This window comes from Thalassophryne amazonica, chromosome 1, assembly GCF_902500255.1.
Source record: "Thalassophryne amazonica chromosome 1, fThaAma1.1, whole genome shotgun sequence".
In the NCBI taxonomy this organism is placed as follows: Eukaryota; Metazoa; Chordata; class Actinopteri; order Batrachoidiformes; family Batrachoididae; genus Thalassophryne; species Thalassophryne amazonica.
The window spans coordinates 141286183-141309905 of NC_047103.1; the positions used below are offsets into that span (position 1 = coordinate 141286183).

General features: G+C 44.4%; 1 long non-coding RNA gene across 1 annotated transcript; it reads left to right on the forward strand.

Moving 5' to 3' along the window:
- The first annotated feature begins 797 nt into the window (after positions 1–797).
- Positions 798–17596, forward strand: LOC117520499. Its single transcript, XR_004563665.1, has 3 exons — positions 798–995; positions 11693–11696; positions 17587–17596. It is a non-coding gene; the product is annotated as an uncharacterized LOC117520499 (long non-coding RNA).
- The last annotated feature ends 6127 nt before the right edge of the window (positions 17597–23723 follow it).

Below are 23723 nucleotides of genomic sequence, written 5' to 3' on the forward strand. Positions count from 1 at the left end.
CTCACACAAATGCATGATACATACATGTCCACACACACACACATATATTCATATATTTGTCCATAATTAAACAATACCTATAATTCAAATCATATTTTCTTCACTGTAATACTTTGTTATAATATTCTTTTTAAATAATCTCTTGAAAAATACTGAAATACCACACATTCTTATCTCTGTCAGACATTCATTCCATTTCTTCACCCCAATCACAGACACACAAAAACCCTTTGCATTTGTTCTTACTGGTGTTTCTTAAAAATTGCACAACCTCGTAAACTGTAACCGAATTCCCTCAATCTAAAGAGATTCTGGACATGTCTCAGTAAGGCTTGGCTTTTTGCTTTAAAAAAAAGTTTGAATAGTGATGTAATCGACCACATCTCTGAATTTGAATAAATTTAAAGAGACAAATAGAGAATGTGTTGGTTCACAGTAATGTTTATTGCAGATGATTCTTATAGCTTGTTTACATTTTTGATTTGATATAATTTATGCAGTTTCCAGCTAAGTTTGTTATCAATTATCACACCTAGGAATTTGTTCTCCGTTACTACTTCTATTTCCATATTGTTTATAGTAAGGTTTTTACATTTAGGTACTTGTTTATTTCCAAATATAATACATTTAGTTTTCCCAAGGTGGACTGACAAATTATTAGCATCAAACCAAGCCTTAATCTTTTTCAACTCATTCTCCACCATGTCCAGAAGCTGTTCTAGATTATCACCACTGCTGAAGACAGTTGTATCATCTGCAAATAAAATTCACTTTCGTGATTGCGACACCCAACCTACATCATTAATATATAAAATAAACAACAAGGGACCAAGCACAGAGCCCTGCGGCACTCCACAAGTAATTTCCCGAAGTACAGAGTCAGTGTTATTGAACTGAACATATTGAAATCTTCCCTGTAAATAACTTATCCAGTCATATGCAAGACCTCTGATCCCATATTTTTGTGATTTAGTTAGTAATATTGCATGATTCATGTGTCAAACGCTTTCTGTAGATCAAACAAAATGCCAACTGTATATTGTTTTCTATCAATTACCGTCACTATACTTTCAAGAAAATCCATCAATGCCAGTGATGTAGTCCGAGATTTTCTGAATCCATATTGCTCATCACAAAGTATCTCATGCTTTAATAAATAGTCATGCAATCTCTTAAATATTTTTTTTCTAGAATTTTGGAAAATTGTGGTAGGAGTGATATAGGTCTATAATTAGAAAAAAAAAAAACATGTTTGTCACCGGTTTTAAACAAGGGTATTACTTTAGGTATTTTCATTTGAGAGGGAATTTACCAGTACTTAATGACATATTGCAAATGTGGTTGAATGGTTTTACTATGCAATCAATAATTATTTTCAATAAAGCCATATTCATTTCATTTTTCATTTCATTTATGGGTGCAAGGACAGCATACAATTACATTATGCTCATTGAGCAGAGATGTTTGTACCAGATTATAGCTGCAACAGCTAATTTCCATCTGTAGTCCTTGAGGGTCAGGGGGATACACATAGGGCTATTAAATACATCACAAACAACACCTACAAAATATGTAATACTAAATTCATAAAATATATAATATTAAATTCATTCTTATGTCATTCATCTCTAAAATACAGCCATATCAAAAACATTTAAAACAATCATTCATAATTCATCCATGTTACTCATATCATGCAGCATCAAAACATCAAAATTATCAAGACATTTATAAATTCATCTAAGCCTCTCAATTACTGTACAATATCAAACCACTTGTAAAAGATATTCACAATTCATACAGTTCATCTCTCAGTTTCTATGTAAAATCAGAACACTTATTACACATGTTCAATGTTGTCATGCTTTCGCCCTGGACCTGCCCCGAATCTGGTTTTGTCCCCCAGTCTCTGTCTGTTTCCCTCTCTTTGTCCTTCTGTCTGACCCTGAATGTTTATTTTCTGTTTCTTCCACTTTAGTCTTGGTTTTATGATCTGTTACATTTCAGCCACGTTAAGTTCTGTTATAGTTTAGTCTCTGCTTTTTATTTAGTCATACTGTGTTATCACATTAAGTTTTGAGGATTATCTGTTACACTTCAGCCACTTCTTGAGTTCTGTTCTAGTTTAGTCTTCATCCTTTACTTTCTGGTTATTCAGTCACTGTCTTGAGCACATTTGTAAATCAGGGTTTTCTGTACAATCCTGCCACATGTTGAGTTCTCATCTAGGTTAGGTCCAGCCTTTAATTTTCTGTTCTGTTCCTGCCTTTGTTTATTCTGTTACCACATTTGTATTCTAGGTATCATTATTTCCTTATTGTTTAACATTTGTTCTGTCACTGTCATATTCCTCTTTTTCCTGCTTTTGTCTGACACGCCCACCTGTCACTCCACTCGTCTCACTCAGCCATGCCTTCTTTCCTGCACCTGCATATCATCACGCCCTGATTATCCCCTGATTTAAACCCCTTGTCTTCAACAGCTCACTGCTAGTTCGTTGTGCATATTGCCTTGTTCCAAGCCTCTCGTGTTTTCTGCCATAGTCTGTTTTTCTTGACGTGTATGACCTTCGTCTGTTTTGAGCTTGCTTTTTTGCCTGAGCCTGTTAACCTGCTTCTCTGTGCCTGAACCCTGCTTGTTTGTTGGACTCCGTTTTGCCTCCTCTGATACACCTGTTTGCCCATGCTGGAACTCTGCTCGTTACTGACCACACCACTGCCTCACGACTGTCTGTACCTCCGCCTGCCTGCTTGTGACCCTGTGTATCGACCAGAGCCTGTTTTTTTTTTTAATTAAACCTTTTCTAAATCTGTCCTCTGAGCCATGAGTCTGCATTTGTGTCCACCTGCCTGTCGTGCCAAGTCCTCACAGTTCCTGACAGTACGAACTAGCCAGAACCTGGACACAGTGGACTCAGATCCCGTCATGTCAGTAAGCAGTCATTCCATGGACTCAAACCCAGATATGGCTGCAATCAAGAGGGTTTTCTCAGATCTACAGTTCTTTTTTATCTGTTTTCATGACTGTATCTCTCCAAGGGAGAAGTTTGATTATTCAGATCAAGTGTGGGAAGCTTTAGAGGCAAACCCCTGGCTGTTTGATGTGTTTCCTGAGTTAGAAGCTCTCGACAACTTATTCTTAGCAAGAAAGCTCCCAGCCTGGATTAAAGAACCAGCGCTGCACCTGCCGGCCCGCCCCCCGCTGGATGACAGCGAATCAGAATGGTCTGACCTTGAAGATGACACGTCATCCGAAGCTGAAGGCCTGGCTCTCCAAGACACAGCAAATATATTTTTTTAGGATTCAAGACTTATTTTTTCAATATCAGGACAACCCAGACCGGGAGAACAGAAAACGGATTTTGTCTGTGCTTGACCAAATCCTGCAAACAGAACCTGATGTTGTGTCTGCTTACCCAGATCTGGCTCAGATAAAGACATTGTTCAAGCAGGGTCAAGTTCCTCCCTATATTGAAGATCCCATGTATACCGCTTGTATGCCAGCAGGACCAGCTGCATGCGCTCCACCACTTCATTCAGCTGTGAGAGCGTCTCTCTCTGAGTCCGCGCTCCTGAAGACCACAGCTCCATCAGCTGAATCGTGTGGACTGAGGACTCCACCTGCAGCGCTCGCTGCATCCTCAGCGGCCCGCACACCTCCGGAGTCATCTGTGCCGCCTGCTTTCCCGGAACCACAGGCAGAGGAGTCAGAAGAAAAGATCACTTCGTGGGAGCTTTCAGCAACATGTGCACCTCCCAACTCATCAGTGGCACCGTGGAAGATCTGCGGTGCACCATCTGTAGAACCGCTTGTGTCACACTCTACAGCGTGCCCTGCTTCCGGAACTCCAGTGGCACATGCAGAATCACCTGTTCATGCACCCGTCACATCTCCTGCTACATCACCCATGGTGCTGAAGCCATCACTGCTCTTACCTGAGAGCGCATCACCCGATGCGTCCACAGCACTCGCTTCACCCGAATGTGCAGCCCAGCCAGCATCTCCAGAACCTTCTGTTCGTGTCCAACCTTCAGTGACCTCTCCAAGGACAACTGCTGGACTCACAACTTCCTGGATGGTTGGTGTGACATTATACTACTTATTGGTCATGCTTTTCTGTTTTTTTCCACATCTGTTGTTTCTTTTGGACACACTGTCTAACATCTCTTATCTATGTCCAGTCAGGTCTTTGCTACAACTCAATGCCAGGGTTTTGACAACCATGAGTTGCTTGTCTGTGTTTTTCTGGTTAAGGTTTTCGCCTTTTTGGTTGGTTAATGCCTTTCCTGGATCCAGTATTAAGTCTTCCATTTGTGATTATTTCCTGGTTTTACTTTATTTGTTCTCCCATTTTTTTGTTTTCTTTTGCCAAGCATTTTTCTTCATGTAATCCGGTAGCTGGTTTCTTTGGTTCTTGCATTTTTTTTTCGGTGGGTTTCTTATTTTTCATCTGCTTGGCTTAGGCAATTTCTTTTTTCACTGGAATCTTTTGTTGGCACCACTTGCTGTTTTGTGGTTAGGGTTTCCATTTTTGAGTGGGCCTGGAATGCATTTTTGAGGATTTATCATCTTGTGCATTTTTTATGCCTGCGCTTTTATATTTTATGTTCCTTTTTAGTTTTGCTTGGTCACAGTTCAGTATTTGGATTTGTTTCTCACTCATTTCGCAGTATGACCTTAGTTTACTCCTCACGTACGTATATATTTAGCTTTCTTGTTTTCTCACTTTGCACATTTTTTGGGTTTCTGTGTGTTTGGCCAAAGCAAATTTTGCCTCCACGTGGCACCTGTACTAATCCATTTTCTGTATACAGCTCTCATTGCATTGCTTTTTGTAACTTTTTTCAGTTTTCGCATTCCATGAGCAAGTGGATGGTGTCCATCTGTCAAAACATTTGCATATCTCTTGGTTCAGTTCTTAAGTCTTTGTTAGCATTCAAGGTACTATGGTTCTTGGGTTCAGAAATACTCAGGTTTTGGTTTCCTGTCTCGTTCATCTGTATTCCTTCTTTTCTTTGGATTCATGTGTTTATTTGTTTTGTGTTTTTGATTGCTTGGTTGTTTAATCTGTTTCCTCGTTTTTGGTGCTCCGGGCAAAAGCAGGTTGACTGTGCTCGTGGCCCTGGTGGGCGTTCTTGCCCCTCCCATGTTGACAATTTTTGCAAGACCCGTGATTCCACTGTTTTTGATTCTGTCTCTGCTCCTAGTCCTCCAGGTCTCACAGCTTCAACTTTTGGCAATTCTCCTGACAGACCCCTTACCTCAGGTTCTGGCCATGTTCGTCCACATGGTCGCCCCCCGGACCCTGTCGGTGTTCACCTGCCTGATACCCTGGCTAACCCCTGCATGCTGCTCCTCCGTTGCCCATCTGTGAGTCCTTTTTTGTTAAGTCGGTCACTTGTTTCCTCTCCCTTAGGCTGTGGGTGGGTTCCGTGGGTCCCTGCTAGGTCTCGGGGGTCTTGTTTCCCTCCTCCGTCCCCCCTCCTTCCTGCCCGTAGTCGTCTGTGGGTGGGGTGGTCCCTCTCGGGGTTTTGGGGTGGTGGTGTGGGCAGCCCCCGGTGTTGGCTGCCTTGGTGGGGGGTTCTGTCATGCTTTTGCCCTGGACCTGCCCCGAATCTGGTTTTGTCCCCCAGTCTCTGTCTGTTTCCCTCTCTTTGTCCTTCTGTCTGACCCTGAATGTTTATTTTCTGTTTCTTCCACTTTAGTCTTGGTTTTATGATCTGTTACATTTCAGCCACATTAAGTTCTGTTATAGTTTAGTCTCTGCTTTTTATTTAGTCATACTGTGTTATCACATTAAGTTTTGAGGATTATCTGTTACACTTCAGCCACTTCTTGAGTTCTGTTCTAGTTTAGTCTTCATCCTTTACTTTCTGGTTATTCAGTCACTGTCTTGAGAACATTTGTAAATCAGGGTTTTCTGTACACTCCAGCTACATGTTGAGTTCTCATCTAGGTTAGGTCCAGCCTTTAATTTTCTGTTCTGTTCCTGCCTTTGTTTATTCTGTTACCACATTTGTATTCTAGGTATCATTATTTCCTTATTGTTTAACATTTGTTCTGTCACTGTCATATTCCTCTTTTTCCTGCTTTTGTCTGACACGCCCACCTGTCACTCCACTCGTCTCACTCAGCCATGCCTTCTTTCCTGCACCTGCATATCATCACGCCCTGATTATCCTCTGATTTAAACCCCTTGTCTTCAACAGCTCACTGCTAGTTCGTTGTGCATATTGCCTTGTTCCAAGCCTCTCGTGTTTTCTGCCATAGTCTGTTTTTCTTGATGTGTATGACCTTCGCCTGTTTTGAGCTTGCTTTTTTGCCTGAGCCTGTTAACCTGCTTCTCTGTGCCTGAACCCTGCTTGTTTGTTGGACTCCGTTTTGCCTCCTCTGATACACCTGTTTGCCCGTGCTGGAACTCTTGTTGTGTGTTGGGGGGTTTGGCTGGATGTTTTTGTGTTGTTTTCTTTTCTTTGCTCTCCAGGTGGTATGCAAACTGGTTTTTGTCTGTGGAGACGGTGCTGGCAGAAGAGTCCTTCACCCTCATCAGCATTATTAGCTGCACCTGTGGAGGATGTTCACGTGCAGGCCTACTGACTCGCAGCACCTGTGGATGATGCTCACGTGTAAACTTAAAGACTTTCAGCTGAAGCAGATAATGAGATGGCGTTCTGCATTTAAGCCATGAGGGGCTCAAGCAGAATTGCCGGGAACTCGACCTTGTGACGTTCGTTTGTGAGACGCTGAGGACCACGCCAGGGTTTGACACATCGTGCCTGTGAAGGAGGACGGGTGAGGGACACATGCTGTCAGCACACATCAGAGGTGATTATTGTCTGAATGATCGTTAATAGTAATTTGGTATTTTGTTACGCAGTGTATTTGAACATTGATGAGAATTGTGCAGTTTGCTTCTCACTGCCGTGGCGTACGGACTGATGATCCTCCACCTGTTGTGAGAAGCTGCTCATTTACATAAAGCTTAAATTCAGACCTGAATGTGTTGCTGATAGTGTGTGCCTCTGAGGGATATTTGATGTAGCTCTGTTGACTTACCTCACCTTTTCCATCCTTCACAGAGTCAGTTTGTCGTGTCCACCTGGGGGGTGTTTGGCGGTGAATCTGAGTCCAGAAGCGCCGAGGCTTCGATCCTTTTGGGTGCTGGAGAGCGCGCCGTCCTTCACTCCACCAGACAAACTAAATATTTATGTTTTACACTAATTATTGCACTAGAGGGGGAAATAAAATCATTTTGTTTGTGGAACCGCTTTCTGGTTATTTAGCACTGGGTTCGGTCAGACGTTGGTCCGCTCCTCAACCTGCATCTGCACATAACTCTGCTCGTTACTGACCACGCCACCGCCTCACGACTGTCTGTACCTCCGCCTGCCTGCTTGTGACCCTGTGTATCGACCAGAGCCTGTTTTTTTTTTTTTAATTAAACCTTTTTCTAAATCCGTCCTCTGAGCCATGAGTCTGCATTTGTGTCCACCTGCCTGTCATGCCAAGTCCTCACAGTTCCTGACAAATGTTACCTTTAGCAGTGCTATATATTTAGTGCCTGCATCTTTAGTTTTGAAGGAGCCATGATTTTACCTTTACAGAAAATGTCTTAAAGTCTGGATGTGTTTTTATTTCTTCTGGTAATATGTTCCACTTCTTTGTGGCTCTGTAAGAAAACGTTGATTGTGTAAATGCAGTCTTACATTTGGGAATGGTACACTGCCTCTGAGTGGTTGCTCTTGTTACCCTTGTTGTTGTATCAGAGGACAGGTGAATGAAGTTCTTGAGAGGTGGCGGAGCTTGATAATGGACTATTTTGCATACCATTTGAACCTCATAGAGAAAGATAAAATTTTCAAAGCTGAGAAAGGCATATTTGCTCAATATATGACAATGGTGATATTAAATGGTTTTTTGATCAAGGATTTTAAGAGCCCTTTTGTACAGGGACTCCAAGGGTCTTAATGTTGTTGGATTTGCTTGGGCCCAACTTGTTATACAGTAAGTGAAATGAGGTGTTATCATTGCATTTAGAAAGCATTTTGCAGCCTCTGTTGTTAATGTATTTCTGATGGTTTTAAAAGTAGGTAAATTAAATTTCAAAGTGTTTGAGATCTTTTTTTATATGCTTCTTAAAGCTGAGCGTTGAAGCTAATGTAAGCCCTAAATATTTAAATTCAGTTACATTTTTTTTTATAATTTGATCATTGATAATAGTATTTGGATATACTGTTTTATTCTTAATAGTGAAGTACATGGCTGCTGTTTTTTTCTGTTTAGTGTTAGACAGGATTCCTGAAGCCAGGTAGAGACTCTTCCCATGGCTATAGTTAGTTTGTTCACAACCTCAGTCATATTTGTTCTGTGTGTGTATATTATTGTGTCGTCTGCATACATTTGTATGCTCACATTGTCACATGCTAAAGGTAAATCATCTATATACAAAGAAAATAGTGCCGGGCCCAAAATTGACCCTTGTGGTAAACCTATATTACACAGTTTTGTCTCAGATACTACATTATTAATTCTGACACATTGATTTTGCCCTGATAAATAAGATTTTAACCAACTTATTGTATTTTCTTGTTGTGAAAAGTGTGATGACACGGATCCACAACAGGGTGCGTAAATGAATGGTCAATGGAAATACGAAGTAACAATTTTAATGTTGTGAAATGTGCACAGCGGATACAGATACAATTCAATACTATGGTCAATTATACAGTTGGTGTCATGTGGGCAGGCTTGAAGATAGGAGACGCCCGTCCAGTGAAGAGTCGGGACCCACACGATTTCCACCGCCAACGGATCTGGAACACTCCAGAGCCACCAAGTCCTGAGTCCCCAGGTGGCCACCATCTCCAGCTGTCAGATCGGGTACTGCTGGCAGGAAACAGAAACAGTCAAGAGTGGGTGTGTGTGCACACACCCAGTAAAACAGTCAGCTGAGTATTCCTGATGGAGGGAGAAAACACCACCTCCCAATCTCACTACTTCCTCCTCAAGTGTAAGAGTGGAGAACGGCAACTCTTACCACTCCCTTCGACTCGGCAGTCAGTGGAGAAGCTGCAAACTCAGAAGGTACATTAGCTACCAGTACAGATGTGAAGAATGTCACAACTTAGCTGAAACAATATTACGGCTGAGTGTCTACCTGAACGGTTTAGATGATTTCTCGGCAGAGGTGTGGTGTCTTCTCAAGGCTTTTATGGGTGGCATGATGAGTAGATGAGTGACAGCTGTCAAAGTTCCTGGTGCTCCTGGCGGCGACTGCGCCCTCTGGTGCCTGAAGCCTGCCTTCAGGCAGGGCACCCTCTGGCGTTGGGCCAGCAGTACCTCCTCTTTGGGCGGCCCACACAACAGGACCCCCCCCAATGGGTGCCTCCTAGCGCCCGACCAGGCTTGTCGGGATGTCGTCGGTAGAAATCGGCCAGGAGGGCCGAGTTCAGGATGAAGCCCCGCTTCACCCAGGAGCGTTCCTTGGGTCCGTACCCCTCCCAGTCCACCAGATATTGGAATCCCTGGCCCCGTCGACGAACGTCCAGAAGCCTGCGGACGGTCCACGCAGGCTCTCCATCGATGATCCGGGCAGGAGGCGGCCCTGGTCTGGGAGTGCAGAGGTTGGAGGAGTGACATGGTTTAATCCAGGACACGTGAAAAACTGGATGTATCCGCAGTGAAGCTGGCAGCCTCAGTTTCACTGCGGCTGGACTGAGGACTTTGGCGATCGTAAAAGGTCCGATGTATCTGTCTTTCAGTTTTTGCGAGTCCACCTGCAGAGGGATGTCCTTAGTTGACAGCCAAACCTCCTGCCCGGGCTGGTATGCAGGGGCTGGCGTACACCGGCGGTCTGCATGGTCCTTAGCTCTCGTCCGGGCTTTTAGAAGGCCAGAGCGGACAGTGCGCCACACCCGACGGCACCTTCTGAGGTGGGCCTGGACCGAGGGGACCTCGACCTCTCCCCCTATGGCTGGGAACAATGGGGGCTGGTACCCCAAACACGCCTCAAAGGGGGAGAGGCCGGTCACTGAGGAAACCTGACTGATGTGGGCATATTCGATCCAGGCCAGATGTTGACTCCAGGCCATCGGGTTTGCGGAGGTGACACACCGCAGGGCCTGCTCCAGGTCTTGGTTCACCCGCTCTGCCTGTCCATTAGTCTGAGGGTGGTACCCGGACGAGAGGCTCACGGTGGTCCCCAGTTCCCTACAGAAACTCCTCCAGACTTGTGAGGAGAACTGGGGACCACTAACCAAGACTATGTTCATGGGGATATCATGCAAACGCATGACGTGGTGGACCAGGAGGTCTGCAGTCTCCTGGGCCGTCGGGAGCTTCGGGAGGGCCACGAAGTGGGCTGCCTTGGAGAACCGGTCTACTATCGTCAGGATGGTAGTCATTCCCTGGGACGCAGGGAGACCCGTGACAAAGTCCAGGCCTATGTGGGACCAGGGGCGACGAGGCACCGGCAGCGGCTGGAGGAGTCCTTGGGCCTTCTTATGTACTGCCTTGCCCCTGGCACAGGTGGTGCAGGCCTGGACATACTCCCGGACGTCGGTTTCCATCGACGCCCACCAGAAGCTCTGCCGGACCACTGCCATGGTTCTTCGCATCCCCGGGTGGCAGGAGAGCTTAGAACCGTGACAGAAGTCCAAGACTGCAGCCCTGGCCTCTGGTGGGACGTACAGCCGGTTTTCAGGTCCATCTCCGGGGTCCGGGTGTCGAGTCAGGGCCTCCTGGATGGTCTTTTCCACATCCCAGTGAGAGTTGCGACGACAGTGGACTCGGGGATGGTGGTGTCCGGTGGATCCGACAGCTCTGGCCTGACATCCTCTTCATGCACCTGGGACAGTGCATCAGACAGTTGGTTCTTAGTCCCGGGGCGATACGTGATCTGGAAGTCAAACCGACTGAAGAACAGTGACCAACGGGCTTGCCTGGGGTTCAGACACTTAGCGGTCCGGATGTATTCCAGGTTCCGATGGTCCGTGAAAACCGTGAAGGGAACCGTGGCTCCCTCCAGAAGGTGTCTCCACTCCTCAAGAGCCTCTTTCACCGCCAGAAATTCCCGATTGCCTACGTCATAGTTCCTTTCTGCCGGGGTCAACCTGCGGGAAAAACAGGCACAAGGATGGAGAACCTTCTCGGACTCCCCACTCTGGGAGCCACTGGTGGTTGGCTCTCACTGCGGTATTGTATCACTTCCTGTTCCGGAGCACAGCGGTGTTTTGCTGTATCTGTTAGCTGTTTAATCTGCGCAGTTAGATTGATCTAGTTACATAGATAACGATTTGCTTCACAGTGTAATCTTCATGTGCCTTAACTAAAGCACTCCCTCTGCTGAATCACCTCTAAATTATTTACACATTATTCACTTTGTGTGTTTTTTGGAATCCGCTAGCTTAGCGCAGCTACTAGCTCTTAGCTGGTTTAGCATGGCGGCTTCTCCTGTCTCTCCCGCACTTTTCTGCTCTGGGTGTGAAATGTTTAGTTATTCTTCGGCCTCCTTTAGCAGTAATGGTACTTGTAATAAGTGTAGCTTATTCGTAGCTTTGGAGGCCAGGCTGGGCGAATTGGAGACTCGGCTCCGCACCATGGAAAATTCTACAGCTTAGCCGCCGTTAGTTTCCCTCTGGCAGATCCCGAGCAGCCGGGAAAGCAGGCCGCTTGGGTGACTGTGAGGAGGAAGCGTAGTTCTAAACAGAAGCCCCGTTTTCCCCCACCAACCCGTTCACATTTCTAACCGTTTTTCCCCACTCGACGACACACCCACCGAGGATCAACTCTGGTTATTGGCGACTCTGTTTTGAGAAATGTGAAGTTAGCGACACCAGCAACCATAGTCAATTGTCTTCCGGGGGCCAGAGCAGGCGACATTGAAGGAAATTTGAAACTGCTGGCTAAGGCTAAGCGTAAATTTGGTAAGATTGTAATTCACGTCGGCAGTAATGACACCCGGTTACGCCAATCGGAGGTCACTAAAATTAACATTGAATCGGTGTGTAACTTTGCAAAAACAATGTCGGACTCTGTAGTTTTCTCTGGGCCAATCCCCAATCGGACCGGGGGTGACATGTTTAGCCGCATGTTCTCCTTGAATTGCTGGATGTCTGAGTGGTGTCCAAAAAATGAAGTGGGCTTCATAGATAATTGGCAAAGCTTCTGGGGAAAACCTGGTCTTGTTAGGAGAGACGGCATCCATCCCACTTTGGATGGAGCAGCTCTCATTTCGAGAAATCTGGCCAATTTTCTTAAATCCTCCAAACCGTGACTATCCAGGGTTGGGACCAGGAAGCAGAGTTGTAGTCTTACACACCTCTCTGCAGCTTCTCTCCCCCTGCCATCCCCTCATTACCCCATCCCCGTAGAGACGGTGCCTGCTCCAGACCACCAATACCAGCAAAAATCAATTTAAGCATAAAAATTCAAAAAGAAAAAATAATATAGCACCTTCAACTGCACCACAGACTAAAACAGTTAAATGTGGTCTATTAAACATTAGGTCTCTCTCTTCTAAGTCCCTGTTAGTAAATGATATAATAATTGATCAACATATTGATTTATTCTGCCTTACAGAAACCTGGTTACAGCAGGATGAATATGTTAGTTTAAATGAGTCAACACCCCCGAGTCACACTAACTGCCAGAATGCTCGTAGCACGGGCCGAGGTGGAGGATTAGCAGCAATCTTCCATTCCAGCTTATTAATTAATCAAAAACCCACACAGCTTTAATTCATTTGAAAGCTTGACTCTTAGTCTTGTCCATCCAAATTGGAAGTCCCAAAAACCAGTTTTATTTGTTGTTATCTATCGTCCTCCTGGTCGTTACTGTGAGTTTCTCTGTGAATTTTCAGACCTTTTGTCTGACTTAGTGCTTAGCTCAGAAAAGATAATTATAGTGGGCGATTTTAACATCCACACAGATGCTGAGAATGACTGCATTTAATCTATTATTAGACTCAATTGGCTTTGCTCAAAATGTAAATGAGTCCACCCACCACTTTAATCATATCTTAGAGCTTGTTCTGACTTATGGTATGGAAATTGAAGACTTAATTTCTTAATAACAATTACATTTACTCTGATGGACTACCCAGCAGTGGGGAATAAGTTTCATTACACTAGAAGTCTTTCAGAAAGCGCTGTAACTAGGTTTAAGGATATGATTCCTTCTTTATGTTCTCCAATGCCATATACCAACACAGTGCCGGGTAGCTACCTAAACTCTGTAAGTGAGATAGAGTATCTCGTCAATAGTTTTACATCCTCATTGAAGACAACTTTGGATGCTGTAGCTCCTCTGAAAAAGAGAGCTTTAAATCAGAAGTGCCTGACTCCGTGGTATAACTCACAAACTCGCAGCTTAAAGCAGATAACCCGTAAGTTGGAGAGGAAATGGCATCTCACTAATTTAGAAGATCTTCACTTAGCCTGGAAAAAGAGTCTGTTGCTCTATAAAAAAGCCCTCCGTAAAGCTAGGACATCTTACTACTCATCACTAATTGAAGAAAATAAGAACAACCCCAGGTTTCTTTTCAGCACTGTAGCCAGGCTGACAAAGAGTCAGAGCTCTATTGAGCCGAGTATTCCTTTAACTTTAACTAGTAATGACTTCATGACTTTCTTTGCTAATAAAATTTTAACTATTAAAGAAAAAATTACTCATAACCATCCCAAAGACATATCGTTATCTTTGGCTGCTTTCAGTGATGCTGGTATTTGGTTAGACTCTTTCTCTCTGATTGTTCTGTCTGAGTTATTTTCATTAGTTACTTCATCCAAACCATCAATATGTCTATTAGACCCCATTCCTACCAGGCTGCTCAAGGAAGCCCTACCATTATTTAATGCTTCGATCTTAAATATGATCAATCTATCTTTATTAGTTGGCTATGTACCACAGGCTTTTAAGGTGGCAGTAATTAAACCATTACTTAAAAAGCCATCACTTGGCCCAGCTATCTTAGCTAATTATAGGCCATTCTCCAACCTTCCTTTTCTCTCAAAAATTCTTGAAAGGGTAGTTGTAAAACAGCTAACAGATCATCTGCAGAGGAATGGTCTATTTGAAGAGTTTCAGTCAGGTTTTAGAATTCATCATAGTACAGAAACAGCATTAGTGAAGGTTACAAATCATCTTCTTATGGCCTCAGACAGTGGACTCATCTCTGTGCTTGTTCTGTTAGACCTCAGTGCTGCTTTTGATACTGTTGACCATAAAATTTTATTACAGAGATTAGAGCATGCCATAGGTATTAAAGGCACTGCGCTGTGGTGGTTTGAATCATATTTATCTAATAGATTACAATTTGTTCATGTAAATGGGGAATCTTCTTCACAGACTAAGGTTAATTATGGAGTTCCACAAGGTTCTGTGCTAGGACCAATTTTATTCACTTTATACATGCTTCCCTTAGGCAGTATTATTAGACGGCATTGCTTAAATTTTCATTGTTACGCAGATGATACCCAGCTTTATCTATCCATGAAGCCAGAGGACACACCAATTAGCTAAACTGCAGGATTGTCTTACAGACATAAAGACATGGATGACCTCTAATTTCCTGCTTTTAAACTCAGATAAAACTGAAGTTATTGTACTTGGCCCCACAAATCTTAGAAACATGGTGTCTAACCAGATCCTTACTCTGGATGGCATTACCCTGACCTCTAGTAATACTGTGAGAAATCTTGGAGTCATTTTTGATCAGGATATGTCATTCAAAGCGCATATTAAACAAATATGTAGGACTGCTTTTTTGCATTTATGCAGTATCTCTAAAATTAGAAAGGTCTTGTCTCAGAGTGATGCTGAAAAACTAATTCATGCATTTATTTCCTCTAGGCTGGACTATTGTAATTCATTATTATCAGGTTGTCCTAAAAGTTCCCTGAAAAGCCTTCAGTTAATTCAAAATGCTGCAGCTAGAGTACTAACGGGGACTAGAAGGAGAGAGCATATCTCACCCATATTGGCCTCTCTTCATTGGCTTCCTGTTAATTCTAGAAATTAAAAAATTCTTCTTCTTACTTATAAGGTTTTGAATAATTAGGTCCCATCTTATCTTAGGGACCTCATAGTACCATATCACCCCAATAGAGCGTTTCGCTCTCAGATTGCAGGTTTACTTGTAGTTCCTAGGGTTTGTAAGAGTAGAATGGGAGGCAGAGCCTTCAGCTTTCAGGCTCCTCTCCTGTGGAACCAGCTCCCAATTCAGATCAGGGAGACAGACACCCTCTCTACTTTTAAGATTAGGCTTAAAACTTTCCTTTTTGCTAAAGCTTATAGTTAGGGCTGGATCAGGTGACCCTGAACCATCCCTTAGTTATGCTGCTATAGACGTAGACTGCTGGGGGGTTCCCATGATGCACTGAGTGTTTCTTTCTCTTTTTGCTCTGTATGCACCACTCTGCATTTAATCATTAGTGATTGATCTCTGCTCCCCTCCACAGCATGTCTTTTTCCTGATTCTCTCCCTCAGCCCCAACCAGTCCCAGCAGAAGACTGCCCCTCCCTGAGCCTGGTTCTGCTGGAGGTTTCTTCCTGTTAAAAGGGAGTTTTTCCTTCCCACTGTCGCCAAGTGCTTGCTCACAGGGGGTCGTTTTTACCGTTGGGGTTTTTCTGTAATTATTGTATGGCCTTGCCTTACAATATAAAGCGCCTTGGGGCAACTGTTTGTTGTGATTTGGCGCTATATAAATAAAATTGATTGATTGATTGATTGGGACAGCACGGCTCCTATCCCTGAGTCAGAGGCATCCACTTCAACAATAAACTGGCGATCAGGGTCAGACTGCACAAGAACTGGTGCAGTCGAGAACCAACGTTTCAACTCCTTAAACGCGGCTTCGCACCGATCCGTCCAGGTGAAGGCGACTTTAGTGGAGGTCAGGGCTGTCAGCGGGCTAACAACCTGACTGTAGCCCTTAATGAACCTCCTGTAGAAATTCGCAAAACCGAGGAACTGTTGCAATTTCCTATGGCTTGTTGGTTGGGGCCAATCTCTCACCGCCGCAACCTTGGCCGGATCAGGGTCGACGGAGTTGGAGGAGATAATGAATCCCAGGAAAGACAAAGAAGTGCGGTGGAATTCACACTTCTCGCCCTTCACGAACAGCCGGTTCTCCAACAACCGCTGCAGGACCTGACGTACATGCTTAACTTGGGTCTCAGGATCCGGGGAGAAGATGAGAATATCGTCAAGATATACGAAGATGAACCGATGCAGGAAGTCCCGCAAGACATCATTTACCAATGCTTGGAACGTCGCAGGCGCATTGGTGAGACCGAACAGCATGACCAGGTACTCAAAATGACCTAATGGGGTGTTAAATGCCGTCTTCCACTCGTCTCCCTTCCGGATCTGAACCAGGTGATACGCATTTCTAAGATCCAACTTTGTGAAAATTTGAGCTCCATGCAGGGGCGTGAACACTGAATCCAGCAGAGGTAACGGGTATCGGTTGCGAACCGTGATCTCGTTCAGCCCTCTGTAATCAATGCATGGACGGAGTCCGCCGTCCTTGCCCACAAAAAAGAAACCAGCCCCCATTGGGGATGTGGAATTCTGAATCAACCCGGCAGCTAAAGAGTCCCGGATGTAGGTCTCCATTGATTCGTGTTCCGGATGTGAGAGGTTGTAAAACCTGCTGGACGGGTACTCAGCACCCGGTACCAAATCTATGGCACAATCGTACGGACGGTGCGGGAGCAGCATGAGTGCCAGATCCTTGCTGAAGACGTCAGCAAGATCATGGTACTCAGCTGGCACCGCTGCGAGACTGGGAGGGACTTGAACCTCCTCCTTGGCTATTACACCGGGTGGAACCGAGGATCCTAAACATTCCCGGTGGCATGTTTCGCTCCACTGCGTTACAACCCCAGATGGCCAATCAATCCAGGGATTGTGCTTTAACATCCAGGGATAACCCAGAATCACCCAGGAGGTAGACGGTGTTACAAAAAACACAATCTCCTCCATATGATTCCCAGACACGACCAATGTCACTGGCTGTGTCTGGTGTGTGATTAATGGGAGAAGGGTGTCATCTAGTGCCCGAACCGACAAAGGTGACGGTAAGGCCACTAGAGGGAGCCCTACCTCCCTAGCCCATCTACTATCCAGCAGATTCCCCTCCGACCCTGTGTCCACCAGTGCTGGGGTGTGAAGGGTGAGATCCCCACTCAGGATCGTGACTGGGATGCGTGCGGATCTTCAGGACCTCCCCTTGTGATTGTTATGGCCCACCCTTAGCCCAGTCTCTAAGGGTGGGCATTGTAGTTTAACCGCTTGGGGCAATTCTTCTGTATGTGCTCGCTCGAGCCACGGAAAAAACACTCCTCACGGGCCAGCCTCTGTAGTCTGTTTTCTGATTTTACTTTAGCCCTGCTCGTGTCCATAGCTTCGTCAGCAGGGGGAGCTGTTGCCACACGGAGCTCTCTGGCAGTGGAGCGGGGGGACGGCGGCACCCTTTCGGACCCGAAAGAGAGAGGGGCGACTCGTGCCCGGCCACGCCCTTCGCCTCACTCCTGACAATGTTCCTCTAATCGGTTGTCTAACCGTATAACCAGATCAACAAGCCCATCAAAATCCCGCGGTTCATCCTTCGCCAGCAGATGCTCCTTCAGGACTGGAGACAGTCCATTTACGAAAGCGGCGCGGAGTGCAACATTATTCCAGCCCGACCTCACAGCCGCAATGCGGAAGTCGACTGCATAATCGGCTGCACTCCGACGCCCCTGTCTCATCGACAGCAGCACATTCGACGCGGTCTCGCCTCTATTAGGGTGATCAAACACCTGTTTGAATTCCTGCACAAACCCAGTATATGTTGTTAGGAGCCATGAATTCTGCTCCCAGAGCGCCGTAGCCCAGGCGCGTGCCTCTCCTCGAAGCAGGTTTATCACATAAGCCACCCTGCTCGCATCAGACGCGTACATAACGGGACACTGTGAAAAGTCAAGCGAACACTGCATTAAAAAGTCTGCGCACGTCTCTACACAACCCCCGTACAGCTCCGGAGGGCTTATGTATGCTTCAGGGGACGGGGGGGGGTTCGTTGAACAACCACTGGAATGTCTGTATCTGGCACTCGGGCAGCAGGAGGAGGTGCCGTAGCAGCGCCCTGCGCGTGCGCTTCCACCTGAGCGGTGAGAGCCTCCATCCTCCGATTGAGGATAACGTTCTGCTCGGTTACCAAATCCAACCGAGCAGTGAAGGTGGTTAAGATGTGCTGTAGCTCACCTAATACGCCTCCTGCTGGCCCCTGTCCACCTTGTGTTTCCATTGGTGGTTCACCTGATGGTAGATGCCCCTCGGGATCCATGACGTTGGACCGAGAAATCCTGTTGTGAAAAGTGTGATGACACGGACCCACAACAGGGCGCGTAAATGAATGGTCCATGGAAATACGAAGTAACAATTTTAATGTTGTGAAATGTGCACAGCAGATACAGATATAATTCAATACTATGGTCAATTATACAGTTGGTGTCGTGTGGGCAGGCTCGAGGATCTCCAGCTGTCAGATCGGGTACTGTTGACAGGAAACAGAAACAGTCAAGAGTGGGTGTGTGTGCACACACCCAGTAAAACAGTCAGCTGAGTATTCCTGATGGAGGGAGAAAACACCACCTCCCAATCTCACTACTTCCTCTGGTTATCCGTACAGATTCCAATACACAAATGTAAGAGTGAAGAGTGGAGAACGGCAACTCTTACCACTCCCTTCGACTCGGCAGTCAGTGGAGAAGCTGCAAACTCAGAAGGTACATTAGCTACCAGTACAGATGTGAAGAACGTCACAACTTAGCTGAAACAATATTACGGCTGAGTGTCTACCTGAAAGGTTTAGACGATTTCTCGGCAGAGGTGTGGTGTCTTCTCCAAGCTTTTATGGGTGGCATGATGAGTAGATGAGTGACAGCTGTCAAAGTTCCTGGTGCTCCTGGCGGCGACTGCGCCCTCTGGTGCCTGAAGCCCGCCTTCAGGCAGGGCGCCCTCTGGCGTTGGGCCAGCAGTACCTCCTCTTCGGGCGGCCCACACATCATTTCTGATAGCTTGAATCTTTGTAATTTTGAATAGAGAAGTTCATGATAGTGTACAATACCATATATCCAGATTATTATAGTCAGTTGATTTCTCAAAATTAGTGCATATTTAAATGATCCTACATGCAACCTTTTATTTGACCTGTCAATGATGATGTTGAAATAACAGAATATGACGTGGATCTAGGACCTGGAATGATTTTCCTTTTAATTGTAAACCAAATTATACATTAACTCAGAACAATTAAACTACATGAAATTCATGAAGACTGAAACGAATAGAAAAAGCTTGTAGAATACTTGGAAAATCATGCCTTATAGTAAAAAGTCACATATTCTTGTGTAAATTCATGCAGCCTAAATCCATTCAAAGCCACAATGTCTTTTTTTACAATGAAAGAATGTCTAGATTAGTGAAAAAAGTCATTATCTTGTCTAAAATCCTGTTTAAACAGCAGAATGTTTATTTTCCAGGGATATAAAAATTCTTACCGTGTTTCCTGAGAGAACACAGTTCACTTTTCCCATTTCTTTTATCTTTCAGGAGTGTTGATGAAGCCAGCGATGATTCCACGGATTCTTGTCCTTATAAGACTTTTTCAAACCGGCTTTCTTGCCATCTTCTCTCTGTGCGACGTCGGTCCGTGACACAGACATGTTGCACAAATCTTATTTTAAAAACTTGAAAGCTGTAAAATTTTGGGATGTCCACATGCTAAGTTTAGCTTAAGCACCGCACAGGAGCAACACAGCGTCGCCGCAGCAACCAACCAGAAATGCTTTACGACAACTGTCCTAACAGCTACACTTTGAGTGTCAGTTTTCCTCTGCGAAACTCCGCGGATCCGAGGAAACTGATTTGTATCTGTAACACACAGATCAGTGTCCGCAGACTCATAAAACTTACACGATGTTGTAAATAAAAAATGCTTTACGATAAGCATTTTAAAAACTCAGTGATGTTCACGATTAAAGTACATCACTAACACCCCACCCCCCCTCCCCATGATGAAATCCGCGGAATCCTGAAGATCTGCGGAGTTTTCACAGCCCTGCAATAAACATTGACACAGGTTTATTGAATGAATTACTGTTAATCCAACAATTATTACTCATAGAATCAATACTACTTGCAAGATTCTTCCCCACATTAACAAAGTATTCATTAAAATGATCAGCAATACATTTATTTGCACGGTGTTATTATCTGAATAAAAAAAATGGAGGATAATCCCTGTCAATTTTATTCTTTTTGTTATCTCATTCATGATATTCCAAGTATTTTTAATATTAGTTCTATTTTTGTCAAGTAATTCACTGTGATACCTATTCTTACTAAGTCTCACAATGTTTATTAATTTATTCTTATATGTTTTATATTTGCTTTCAGCTTCCTTAGTTCTTAATTTTATAAATTGTTTATACAATATTTTTTTTCTTTTTACATGCATTCTGAAGACCCTTAGTTATCCATAGTTTGTTACTGTACTGATTTCTATGAATTCTTTCAACAAGAGGACAATGTTTATCATATAACCTTGAAACAACGGAGACAAAAGTCTCATACGGTTTGTCAATATTGTCAATGTAGACTTCATTCCAGTTCTGAAGTGTTAGTTCCACTCTTAAGTTATCAATAGCTACAGGTGTTAATTTTCTAGTCATGGTTCTAGTATCACTTCGGGGGTTACCCATAAGCAGTGATTCAAAAACAGCGAAAACTACTTAACAGTAGTCCCCCACTGAGATTATCTAATGTAACGTTAGTTAAAATGTTATCAATGAGAGTTGTTGAATTCACAGTTATTCCACTTGGATGAATAATAGATGGCTACAGCCCCAAAAATATAAAGAGTTTATGAATGAGAATCTATATTAAAGTCTCCACAGATAAATGCTTGTTGCTATTCATTTTATTATATGTTCCCATCACTATATCCTCGAAAGTGTCGATATTTTCTCCAGGAGCTCTGTAAATGCAACTAACAACCATATTGTTGGAATTTGTAGATGTCATTTTGACGGTAACACACTCCATAACGTTGTCAACTGCAAATGAAATATTCTTAACAAGTTTGCAATTGTAATTTGACCTTACATACAATGCAACACCTCTGCCCCTTCTCGTCTGCTTATTTACTGAGAACAGATCATTACCATCCAAGTGTACAAGATTACCATTAACATCATTTAGCCATGTTTCTGAAATAGGAATAACTGAAAAAAACTTTTTTTGGCTCTTGTCAGACAATCCTTAATTCTAGACATGTTCTGAGGAAGACTTGCTATTAAAATGTATAATTGAAAAAGCTCCGTCATTGATATTGTAATCTTTGAATTGTTCTTCTGTAAAGTATTTGCATTGACGCTCAATGTTAGCAGTAAAAAAGAGATCTGGATCGGACTCAGGTCCAAAGGGGCGGGATGCGCTTTTATTATAATCAAATGTTTCTAGACAGAGCTCCTGGGCAGAAATAAACTGGTTATTCTCCATAGTCATTATGTAATATATAGACTTTCATATGTCATCATAATCAACCTCAGGACCAATACATTTCACCATTTTTGTCCTTATTCATATTTTTCAGTTCATCAATATCTTTGATAACCAACACCTTAGCTTCCTCCGGTGTACCATTCAATTTGATAAACACTTTATAACTGTTGACCCATGTACTCTGAATTTTATTTTATTTCTCCGTAAGTATTTGGCTTTCTTAGCAATATCTGCATTTCTTTTTGTCAAGTGATCATTCAAACAGACATTTGTACGTTTTAACTTTTTTCCTTGTTTCATCAATGCTACCTTATTTTTCCTATTGACAAACCTCATTATGGGGGATGGCAAGCCTCAATTGAGTCCACATCCAGATAGATGTCCCTGGATGCGAGGAAAGCCACCACCTGGTGTTCAGTGGAGCACCCCTCAGTCTCTGCAAAATATTCGTCCCTGTTTGCTGTTACTGCATGGGCATATGACCTGGGTTTTATTTTTAACCCGGTAACAATTACCTCATTCATTATTGAATACTGTCCCAAATCATCCAATCTCCTCTCCTATCTTTTTGTCTCTCTCCTCAACCAGCGCTCATAATTTTATTACTTCTTCCACAAGTGAAAGAATCCTATCTTGCTTTTCCTATCCTACTTCTACTGTGGTTGGGCTGATTCACAACAATGCTGAGACGGCCTACAGAGAGGAGGTCCTGAACCTCACTACTTGGTGCTCCCTAAATAACCTGGCACTTAACTCCTCAAAGACAAAGGAGTTGGTGCTAGATTTTAGGCGGAAGAGGGAGGACCCCCCCTTCTCATTCAGGGAGACACTGTAGAGAGGGTCAGTGACTTCAAGTTCCTGGGAACATACATTTCTCAGGACCTTACATGGGGCACCAACACCAATGCCCTTGTGAAAAAGGCACAGCAGTGTCTGCACTTTTTAAGGTCACTGAGGAAGATCAACCTGTCCCAGGAACTGTTACTGTCCTTCTATAGGTGTTCTGTAGAGAGCGTCCTCACCAACAACATCTTGGTGTGGTACAGGAGCTGCTCTCAGGCTGACAAGAAGGCTCTGGAGAGAGTCAGGAAGTCAGCACAGAACATCATAGGAGCGCAGCTGTCCTCTCTGTCAGACATCTATAACACCAGATGTCTGCGCAGGGCCAGAAGCATCAGCTTCGATGGTTCACACCCCGGGCACAGCCTGTTCTCACCGCTGCTCTCAGGAAAGAGGTACAGATCCATCAAGGCCCGCACATCCAGACTCACCAACATGTTCTACCCAAGTGCAATACGAGTATTGAATGCACATTAGCCTACAGTCTGCACTGTTCATTGCATTTATTTTTTATAAAGGTGAATGCAATGAATAGCACAGACTTCTATTTATATACACCTACTGGCTCCCTTGTAAATACATGTATATATTCTTATTTGTCTTTTTATATTTAGTTTTACACCTTTGCACTACGGGAGTTGTCTTTTCATTTCATTGTACCTTGTGTATAATGACAATAAAAAGCATTCTATTCTATTCTATTCTATTCTTTATAATAGAGATGTCCTGTGAAAGAAAGTCGAGTGATCTCCTGATGTCCTCATTGTCCTCCGCTGTCAGTGCTCTTTGGAGGCATGATTATGGGACACAGCTAGTTAGCCTCCCGGCTAGCTAGCTCAGTGCACGGGCCTCAGGGTCTGGTTGGAAAACGCCGACGACGAACTGCTGCACCACCGGGCCTCAGAGTCCAGATGAAAATTCCTCCGGCGAGCTGCAGCGAGCCTCGGCCCTAAATACCACCTCTGCCGATGATTCACTGCGGGCCTCGGGACCGGATGGAAATGGCATTGTCGTACTGCTGCTAGCCTCAGGACCTGGGAACCTGGATGGGAACGCCTTCGTCGAGCAAGCCACTAGCCACGGGTCCAAATGGAAATTTTGCCGGTGAACCGCTGCGGGCCTCAGGCCCGGATGGAAATGGCAGAAACGTACCGTTGCTAGCCTCTGGGCCTGGGACCTAGATGGGAACTCCCCCGACGAGCAGGCCGCTGGTCCCGGGCCTAAATGGAAGCTCAGCCGGTGAACCGCTGCAGGCCTCAGGACCGGATGGAAACTCCAGTGATGTACGGCTGCTAGCCTCAGGGCGTGGGAGCTTGATGGGAACTCCTCT